General features: G+C 30.5%; 1 protein-coding gene across 1 annotated transcript in view; it reads right to left on the reverse strand.

The window, feature by feature from the left end:
* LOC148176284 (uncharacterized) overlaps positions 1-384 on the reverse strand; it is a 40,211-nt gene extending 39,827 nt beyond the window's left edge. Inside the window, exon 1 of the mRNA XM_088034583.1 lies at positions 206-384. The gene's annotated coding sequence lies outside the window, so the exon portion shown is untranslated. The remainder of the gene's footprint in view (positions 1-205) is intronic.
* Between the last annotated feature and the right edge of the window lie 8,310 nt (positions 385-8,694).

The following is an 8,694-nucleotide window of genomic DNA, read 5'->3' on the forward strand; positions in this document are numbered from 1 at the left end:
CAAAACGCCATTAATCAACGGTCATCCGAATGCGAAAAAAAACAACATTCGAGTAGGCCACGTGCTTTGATTTATTCCCATTGTCGTCTTGGCAGTGGATAAACAAGTTTCCACGGAAATTCCCGTCGATTTTTCACTTATCTCTCATTTTCCGAATCGTCCACAGCACACCGCGCCAAGAACTTTTCCTTTTCTCTGCACTCACCGTTTCCTGTTTGCACAATTCGTTAAGTCTCAGTGAATTTTTTTCGTGGAAGCGATGCGTTTCGAGGTCGCGACCGAATCTGCAAGGTGACCAAAGTGTGGCATTTGCGTGCAAAACACACAGCTATTGTCGTTATCCGGCGCAAATCTGCACTGTGCACCAGCACTCGAACACGTCTGCTTTCGCACGCACACGCACGCCATCCTAAAATAGAATTTATTGCGTCGTTTTTGGACGAAGATATCGCGCTTTGCCTCTATTGTGCCAACGATTTTTTTAAGGAGGGAGATCGCGGATTTTGGACTGAGACGACCGGTTTCGGGCCATTGCGAGCATCTTCAGGGCGCGAGGTGCGAAATTGTGCGTATGGACGAAAATTCGACTAAATTCTGACACGTTCGACTAAAGTGGAGCTAAATTTAGTTCAGTTCAGCGGCTACATTCGACTAAATTTAATTAAATCAGAAAAAAATACATACTTTGACATTTACTGAAATTAGATTTATTGACAGTCAGACTAAATTCATCCAGTCAAAATGAATTTATTCGGATTCGGCAAAATTTCAAGTCATATTCGAATAAACTTTATTTTTATTAATTAATAGATCTAAAAATTCACTAAAAGTTATTTTAAATGTCATTCGAAGTTTTTAACAGATCCAATCAAAATAAATAAATTTAACCATATCTATTGCACTCAATTGTCTCTAGTCGCTCATGTCATATTTGACTACATTTTGTTAAATCATATCTCTTTAGTGCCAAATTTACAATAAGAGACTAAATTTATGTAACTTTTTTGACCAATTGTTGACTAATCAGATGGCCTAGATTTTGTTTTCAAAACTAATCAAAATAAATTTAATCGTATGAGACAAAATGGTAAGTTATATTTGACTAAATTTAACTTTTATTTAAATGAATAGGTATAAAATCATCGCATAAAATGAGTATTATTATTATTTATTTATTATTTGTGACTCAAAGTTGTTATCAGACCCAGGCAAAATAAATGTATTCATATTGCATCAAATTGTCTCCAATAGCCGTTATAATATTTGACTAAATTTATTTTTTAATTAAATTTTATTCGTCTAGAGCCGGATTTCGACTAAATTTATGTGACTTGATAAATTTTTAACTAATCTGACGGCCAAGAATTTGTTTCCAAAATCAGTCTAACTAATTAATCGTATGTTTTTAGATCTATTCGAAATAAATTTAATCATTTTTACAAAAACTTTAAATTTTCAAGTTACATTCCACTAAATTTAACTAAATTTTACTTTATTCAAAATTACTTATTCTTTGTTAAAAATTAGTCCAAATGTGACTCGAAATTTTGATCAGATTCAGTCAGAATAAATTTATAGATATCGTCCTAAATTGTTTCCAGACGCCCATGTCATATTTAACTAAATGTAGTTATCTACAGCCAGATTTACTAAATCCGACTAATTTTATGTGATTTTTTAACCTGAAGGTTTAAAATTTGTTGCCAAATTCAGTCTGAATAAATTTAATCGTATCACACAAAAACTCTAAAATTTCAAGTTATATTCGACTAAATAATACTAAATATTATTTTATTCATAGTAGCACTAAAGTTATCATACAAAATTTAATTTAATTATATTGCAGCAAACAATCTCCAGTAGCTTACATTTGATTAAATTTACTCAAATTATATCAATCTAGAACCTGTTTTACTAATTCAAACTAAATTTATGTGACTAACTTGATCAATTTTACAATGGCAAGACTAAAATTTGTTTTCAGATTTATTCGAAATAAATTTAATCGTATCACACAAAAACTCCAAAACTTCTAGTTGAATTCCACTACATTGAACTAAATTTTATTTTATTCAGAATAGTCCATATGTAACTCAAAGTTTTTATCAGACCCAATAAAATTAAATTTAAATTGCACCCAATTGTCTCCAGTCGGCCTTGTCATATTTAACTAAATTTATTTAAATCATATCCATTTATAACCGAATTTACTAAATCAAGTGACTTACTTGAACAATTTTTGACTTACCTGAATTTGTTTTTAGATCCAGTCTAAATAAATTTAATCGTATTAAACAAAATTTCAAAAATTTCTAGACATATTCGACTAAATTTGATTAAATTAAGTCCTTTCAGTAATAGTAAAAAACAGAATAAGCCCAAATGTGACTACAATGGTGATCAGTTCTAGTAAAAATAAATTTAATCATATCACACCAATCTGTGTCCAGTCCTATTTGACTTAATTTAGTTAGATTAGAACCATTTAGAACCAATTTATTAAGTCGGACTAAATTTATGTGACTTACTGGTTTATTTTTTAACTAACCTAAAAAAACAGATTTTTTTCAGATCCAGTCAAAAAAAATTTAATCCTATCATACAAAAATTTCAAAATTTTGGATTATATTCGATTGAATTTGATTAAATAGTGCACTTTTAGAGCCAGGAAAACCATATTGGTCTAAATTTAACTTTATTTTAGTCAATAAGTCTAAAATTATGTCATTGAAACAGTAAAACTAAAGTTTTTAAATATAGTCAAAATAAATTAATTGTATCGCACAAATGCTCCAACAATTGGACACATTTTATTTCATATAGGTAAACAATGTAAAATGAATTGTGAGCATGACTAAAAAAAAATTTATCAAATCTTATTTGACTAAATTTTACAAAGTCAAACAGAATTTACTATTTAAGGACGCAGTTTTGCTCAGAATCTGTCAGTCTGTTTTGACTAAACAATATTGGAATAAATTTAGTCAAATCTAACATTACCACCCATTCCTAACTAACTTTGGCTTACAATAATTTGCTAACTCTATTAAACCATAAAAGCTTGGATTAAATGTAATCAATTCTGGACTAAGTAAAACTAAAATTAGAATTGGAATTCCAATAAATTTAACGTAATTCAGATTCTATTTGAATAAATTTACCTAAACTAGTTCATAATGAACTAGCTTAGTGAAAGTACCAAAATTTTAGTTATAAGTTCATAAATGTGACTAAATTTAATTCTCACAAATTTTCTGAGACTGCAATTTCAGTCAGTGAAAATAAATTTAATTAATAAATAAAAAAAAATCGTAGCACTCTATATTTGACCAAATTTAGCAAAATAGAAGTACTCAACGTTTGTTCATTCGTTCGTTCGTTCGTCCGTTCGTTAAATTAGAGCAGACGTCACGTGATCGTCTACTCTGTTTGCTCTAATTACGTCCAGAACGAATGCTTGAACGATTGTCACTTTGAAATATGAGTGAGCTCATAGTATTTATTACGACACTCTTGGGATTAATAGTGAAAATGTTCATCTTTTTGCAAACACCTTTGCCTTCCCCATCTAACTCCATTAGAAACTTTGCATAGCATAATCGGATTATGGCTGATGTTATTTACCGTTTATGGGATTTCCCATCTCCATCCAAGTCGTTATTGATTTATAATAAATAGAGTTTAGCAAATAAGTCTCTAGAAAAACAAATAACATCCGGTGATCGTCGAACCAACTTTGAAAGTTTTTCCCCCTCAAAACCGCGAAAACGAATACGAAAACACGCTCTTCATAACAACGGTAATTAAAGTGTTTTCCGCGGATTGTTAACATTTTCCACCCTCTTCGAATTGTGTTAGTGTGTCACATTCGCACCCCTTTTTCTTGCTGCTCTTTCGCATTCCTTAACCTGTTCCTAGTCGATAATTATCAACCTCCGTACATAATTCATCGCTGCAGTCGGAGGCGGCAGTGCAGTCTGTAGGGGGTGGGTTGGTGGGGTGAAGTTCTGGGGGTGCGAGACAGCGCGTGACGCAGTGTCTGGAGTGAGGGGTGCTGGACTAGCCTAGACTAGGTATTGATCTAGGCTACCTTCACCCACTAATTTCGTTGCCGGTGCACGGGGCCAGACGTCTGCCCCTAAACCGCCCCCGCCTGCTAGCTGCATTCCCTCTGTCTAGCGTCTTCGTTGTTTTGACTTTGTCACAAAGGATGGGGGCGGCTGGGCGGCGGGATGAAACACTTGCGTCAAAATAATCATATTTGTGGACAGGAAACTAAAAGTGACCATTCGATTAAATTTAGACATGTAATTTGACTAAATTTAACTGAATTTGAGGAAAAGGAGACTGCGCTTTTGTACAATTAGACTATTTAGATGGTCACAAATGGGAGTAAATTGAACTGCAGTGTATTGAATTTGATTAAACCACATTACATTTGATTAAATATATGTATGTATTTAAATAGTGAGTTTTTATTAAAAATTAAATATAAAGACTAAAATAAATCAATTTGATTAAATAGGAATTTATTTCAATTTGGAATTTTACTTAATGGGATTAAAGTTAGTTGATTTGATTTAACTCACTCAATTTTTATTAAAGTTGCATTTTCATCCTAAACAATTTGAATAAATTTAGCCATATTTTAAAGAATTAAACTACAACTATAAATTAAGCGGAATTAAAATTAAATAAATTAATTAGGTTAAATTGAGTTTTATCGAAAACGTGACTAAATTTAATGTAATGTTGACCAGTCGGATTTTAGTAGACAGTAAATAACATATTATTATTCGACTAAATTTATTTTTAATTTTGCAAACTAAAGTTTCTAGAACTAAATTAACAAAAAAACTAAGAATTCATTTTGATGAATATCTACACTTTTAATCGTATTTAATATCTCAAGTCATATTTGACTAAATTTAACTAATTTAAGTCCATCTAAAGTCTGATTTCCCAATTCAATCCAGTTCAAAAAATCTAAAGAGTCTAAAGGGTCTAAAGAGTCTAAAGAGTCTAAAGAGTCTAAAGAGTCTAAAGAGTCTAAAGAGTCTAAAGAGTCTAAAGAGTCTAAAGAGTCTAAAGAGTCTAAAGAGTCTAAAGAGTCTAAAGAGTCTAAAGAGTCTAAAGAGTCTAAAGAGTCTAAAGAGTCTAAAGAGTATAAAAGGTCTAAAAAGTTTAGAGAGTCAAAATAGTCTAAAGAGTTTACAAAGTCTAAAAAAATAGTATAATAATCACAGAAAAACTGAAAAGACTTTAAACAGAAATCAAAAGTTTAAAGAAATTCTGAAGATCTTGAAGAGAGAAAAAAAATGACTCCAGTGTCCAAAAATCGAAAAAATCTAATAAAAAAGTTTAAAAAGTGTAAAAATAAGAATAAAATGGTCTAAAAAATCTTTCTAATAAATCTAGAAAATCCGAAATAAAAAGTTTAGGAAATAAAAAAATATATAGAGTTTAAAGAAAAAGTACAAATAAGGCTAAAGAATTATGAAAAACTGTATAATGAGTCTAAAGTGCTTAAGAAAAAATTAAAAAAAAATTAAAGAAACAGTCAAAGGAAAAGTCTAAGAAAGAGTCTGAACACTTTAAATAAAAAGTATTAAAGAGCCTAAAAATTAATAAAAAAAATATAAAAAGTTTAAAGAAGTATAATGAACCTCCAGAAGTCTAAAGAGTCTATAGAGTCTAAAGAGTCTAAAGAGTCTAAAGAGTCTAAAGAGTCTAAAGAGTCTAAAGAGTCTAAAGAGTCTAAAGAGTCTAAAGAGTCTAAAGAGTCTAAAGAGTCCATAGAGCCTATCAAGTCTAAAGAGTCTAAGGTTCTTAAGAAGTATAAAATGTCCAAGAAGTCTAAAAAAAAGTATGACATGTGATGTGTCAAGAGAACTTGAAAAAACTATCTGAGGAGTCTAACAAGTCTAAAAATTCTAAAGAATTGCTCTTAAGAGCTTAAAGAGAGAGTATTAAGATTATCAAGTCTAAAGAAAGAGTACCAGTCTAAAGCGCTTGGAGAAAGAATAAAAAAAGCCTATAGTGCCCAAAAAATCGAAAAAAATTTCAAGACTTTCCGAAAAACAGTATAATGAGTCTAGAAAGCCCGAAGAAAGTGTCCAAAGTGTCTTACGAAAATGTTTAAAAAAATGTTCAAAACAAATTCTAAAAAAAGTGTTAAGAAAGAATCTAAAAAGTCTGAAGAGTTAAAAATTATAAAGTTTCTAAAAAGTCCAATAAATAGAATAAAGTAGCCTAGAAATTTAAAAACTCCAAAGAGTCTAAATAGTCTAAAACTTTTAAAAAGTCTGAAAAGTTTAAAAAAGAATGTCAATAGTCCAAAGTCCAAAGAAAGAGTATAATGAGTGTAAGAAGTTTGAGTTCATCTCTTTACTCAAACTTCTTACACTCATTATACTCATTATACTCATTATTTCATAGCCAACTTTAATCTGAAAACTGTTTAATCATCCGTTATCAATAGTTTCAAGAGTCTAAAAGTCTATAGTCTGAGGAGAGAGTCTAAAGAAAGAGTCGAAACTATCTTAAAAAGTCTAAAAATCTAAATGAGTGTAAAGAATAATTAAAAGTTAAAACAAATTCAAATAGTTGACCAATAATTTGACAATGTTTTGGCGGCAAATTCAAATGTGAGTGATTCTAGCAACTTAAAATTTCTTGTATCAAAGAAATGAAATGTTTTAATTAGCTCATCCGCAACAAAAGCACGCTTTCTACCCATATCCATTAAATCTCACCAAGATCCAAATCTAATTAATATTTTTTCTGTAAATTTCAGAAAGTTTAATAATCGCGTGTTAACACTTTAAAAACTCTCAATTGCGCACCGGCAATGACTTATTACCACTCATTAAAATTACGATTATTACAATTATCCTATGAGTTTACGATCGACAACCAGTGATTTAAATGACGAAGAGAATGTGAAACTTAGAGGCAATAATATGAAATAATAATTCTTTCGCAAGCGTAAAAATCTGAAATAGCCATTATAAATCAGATCTGTTAACATGAAATGTCGATACTTTCATTGTTTTGTATTCGAGTATAATGAGACTTTTCTCGGTCGTTCTTATTTGTGGACAAACATTTTTCGAGACGGAACATCTGGCTATGCAGGTGTCTAAACGAGGGGAGAAATTTTTGGAAGTGAAGATTTCGGGGAACGATATCAAAAGCGGTTGCAATTTTTAAGAAATTTGGACGAATTAATAGCGGAAGTGATGCTTTGTTCCGCTAGGTCGGAGAGTGCAAAGTGTAAATTTCATTCTCTGGCGGGGAATAGAATGAATATGGATACAAAGAGAGAACAATAACGAAAATTTAAATGAGCCGAGTTCGGCGAATTCGGTTTAGACGATAAGAGATAAAAAAGGTCGAAATGTGCGATTGGGAAATTTTGTTTGGCAGCTTTAGGAATTTTTCTTTAATAGGCGAGCGAAGTAAGCTATATCCTTGAAATCCTAGAAATCCTTGAGATACTTGAGATATTTAAGATTCCTCAGATTCTTCAGAATCTTGAGATCTTTGAAGTTTTTAAGATTAAGTCAGATCTTTCAGATTCTTTAGCTTTTTCAGATTCTTCAGATTCTTCAGGTTCATCAGATTCTTCAGATTCTTCAGATTCTTCAGATTCTTCAGATTCTTCAGATTCTTCAGATTCTTCAGATTCTTCAGATCCTTCAGATTCTTCAGATTCTTCAGATTCTTCAGATTCTTCAGATTCTTCAGATTCTTCAGATTCTTCAGATTCTTCAGATTCTTCAAATTCTTCAAATTCTTCAGATCCTTCAAATCCTTCAGATCCTTCAGAACCATCAGATCTTGCAATTCTTTCATATCCTTCAAGTCCTTCAGATGCTTTAGCTCCTTTAGATCTCAGTCTTTCAGATCCGTCACATTCTTCAAATTCTTTAGTTTTTTTATGTCCTGTTTCCTTATTCTATGGAGTTTCCTAATTTTCGATTCATTATATTCTTTTTTTAATTTTTCGGTTCATTATTCTCTTTTTTCACTTCTTTCTTCAGGTTGTTGGGATTCTTGAAAAATCTTTACCATTCTTTTGCAGTTCTTTATTATCCTTCAAATTTCTTGGATTATTTGAACAATTCTATGGGATTTTTATTTAGTACATTATTTTGAATTCTCTAGATTATTTAAGTACTTTTGAATCTCGTAGGTTTTCCTAGATATGTCCGTATTTTTCGATTTTTAAAGCGATTTATTTTATCAAGGACTTTTTGAAATTCTATGATATTTTTTATCACATTTTTTGAAATATTCCAAAATTCTCTGAAATTTTTAGGTGTTTCCTCTAGATTTTAACGAACTCAATAATGTAAAGACGCTAAAACGCTCAAAATCTCTATTATCAACCGTATTTTTTTTTAGTTTTTTTTCAAAATTTTAGACATTTTGAAACTCATTGCATTTATAGTTTTCTTATTTTTAGCACACCTTGAAATTTGCATTTTTAGAATTAGTTGGATTTTTAGAATCTTTCTAAAAACCAATAAGATTCTTTCTATTTTTTTAAAATTCGATAGGGTTCTCTAGAATTTCTCCTGAAATTCACTAAATTCTCTGAGGTTTTCCAAAATTTTATGACATTTTCTAGGTTCTAGGACACAAGGATTCTCTAGAATTTCTCTATTTCTAAGAATTTTCACATTTACG

This window comes from Gnatocerus cornutus, chromosome 4 (assembly GCF_029298725.1).
Source record: "Gnatocerus cornutus isolate USDA-ARS CGAHR chromosome 4, icGnaCorn1.1, whole genome shotgun sequence".
NCBI lineage: Eukaryota > Metazoa > Arthropoda > Insecta > Coleoptera > Tenebrionidae > Gnatocerus > Gnatocerus cornutus.